Raw genomic sequence first — 626 nt, 5'->3', positions numbered from 1 at the left:
GACATTGGGGGATATGAGACCCCATTTCAATTAACAGGGAGCTGGAGATCAACGAGGGGTTCAGATCATCAAGGTTATACACTACTAGGTTCAGTGGGTATTAATCCTTGGCATGCCCATCCCTGCAACGAGAAGAGCGAGTGTTGCTGCTGTTCGAGCCTGTCTTCAACCTGCACAAAGGGGAGCGATTACGTGCAGCTCGCAAGGTTTATGGGCCAGGAGGCAGATCAAAGCAAGTAACCACCATGACTTGCTCTCCGCCACATCCTGTTCTTCACATCACTGAGTCATCGCTATTGAGCTGCTTGCCTCCCCAGCAGCCCCTAGAGCTCAAATTAGCAGCCTGCAGGCTTTGAGCGGCAGCTGCAGCCCTCCCATTGCTCTGCCCAGTACCAGCGTCAGGCGCTTGGCCGTCTTGCCTCCCTTCCTCCCGCAGGCAGGCACAGGCTGCCATTCATTGCAGAGAGGCGGTACTGGGGGGGAGAGTGACAGGGGCAGTCCCTCCCCTGTGCACCAGGGAGAGAAGGAAGGGGGAAGAGAAGAGAGAGGAGGAGAGAAACAGGAAAGGCGGGGTAAGGGGGTGGAGGAGAGAGGGGAAAGGCAGCAGCACAACAGACACCCGGCAG

The sequence above is a fragment of the Trachemys scripta genome, chromosome 2 (assembly GCF_013100865.1).
Source record: "Trachemys scripta elegans isolate TJP31775 chromosome 2, CAS_Tse_1.0, whole genome shotgun sequence".
In the NCBI taxonomy this organism is placed as follows: Eukaryota; Metazoa; Chordata; order Testudines; family Emydidae; genus Trachemys; species Trachemys scripta.
This window is presented reverse-complemented; position numbering follows the sequence as displayed.